Source organism: Pinus tabuliformis, chromosome 1_2 (assembly GCF_031772625.1).
Source record: "Pinus tabuliformis cultivar Carrire ecotype Pingquan chromosome 1_2, CPIR1, whole genome shotgun sequence".
Taxonomy (NCBI): Eukaryota; Viridiplantae; Streptophyta; class Pinopsida; order Pinales; family Pinaceae; genus Pinus; species Pinus tabuliformis.
Window position 1 is genome coordinate 1,315,591,074 of NC_142298.1, and position 1,566 is coordinate 1,315,592,639.

Below are 1,566 nucleotides of genomic sequence, written 5' to 3' on the forward strand. Positions count from 1 at the left end.
GCAATATCAAGAGTAAAATCAAGATAAGCAGGAATAATGACCAAAACACTCTCTAAACTAAGCACACTTTTCTAAGCTAGAAAGAAAACTAAACTAACTAAAATCTCCACACCCAGATTTAAGCATAATACCTCTTCAGATAAAGACCATTTCTGGGCTTACCTAAAGAGACTCCGTCAAAATCTACCAATTCATAGGCCCCTTTCGCTAGCTTTCACTTAACAACATAAGGACCATGCCACATCGGAACAAATTTTCCAGCCCCTATCTTATCGTTTGCTTGATCGTATAGTAAGACTAGGTCTCCTTCCAAAAAATTACGAGGTGTAACATTTCGATCATACTGAGATTTAATTCGTTTGGCATGAGTTTCGATTGCTAGTGCAGAATCACGTCGATTCTCATCTAGCTAAGTCAAGTACAACAAACGTTTCTCCTCTTTGGAAGTGGTTGGGAGTAACTCTATGGCTATTTGTAGTGACAGAATTTCGCATTCAATGGGTAACACAGCTTCCAAACCATAAACCAGTTGGAATGGAGTGAAACCAGTTGATGTTTTTACTGAGGTTCGATACGCCCAAAGCACTGAAAATAACATGTTATGCCAAGTCGACCTATGAATCCCAATGATTCATCGGATCATAATGACTAGAACTTTGTTGATGGCTTCAACCAGACCATTAGCCTGTGGGTAATATGGAGTAGAACTGTCGTGACACAGGCCAAGTTGATCTGTTAGTTCAGTCATCATGATGTTTTGAAAATGACGCCCATGGTCAGTGATAATCGCTTGTGAAACACCGAATCTAGTAATTATATGATTGAAAATGAAAATCGCAGCAGTTTTGCCGTCTTCCGAAAATGTAGGCATCGCCTCGGCCCACTTGGTAAAATAATCTACCACAAGGATGATGTTAGCGCTTGAAATTTCACCTCAGGCTGAGAAAGTTAAACCTCAAGGCAACATCAAACCATTTAGCCTCGTAGCTAGCCCTACGGGGCAGGAGAAGGCTCTCTCCGGTCAATCTCGGTAAAATATTCAATAGATGAGATGACCAATAAGGTAACACTGATATTAGGCTAGTAAACTGATAAAAAGGGTTGATTTGGGGTTTTTTTAAATAAAATGATGGGGTTTTTCTAGGCTACTTGGGGCAAAGAAACAACTTGAACAGAGAAATATAATAAAAAACACAGATTATCGACTGAGGCAAGGTAGGCAAGAAATTTAACATCAAATTGAGATTAAATGGAATGGCAAGACTGGTGAGGAGCTGACAAGGGCATAGGAGATGAATCCTTGTCAAACAGAAGAAAACATTAAATATGAACAAACTTATAGGCAGAGCATATAATAATATGAATTCTACCTAAACACTTCATTTGTTCAATTAGAGATGGTCATGAAGTGAAATGAAAACATAACAGGTTACATATGAAACAAAAGAAAAACTTATGCTAACTTTCATACCACAGGAATCTCAGAAGTCGGAGCTGTGAAATTTCATTAAAAATCTCTGTCAAAAACTGTACAATGAAGCTCTGTTACACACACCTCTCAGCACT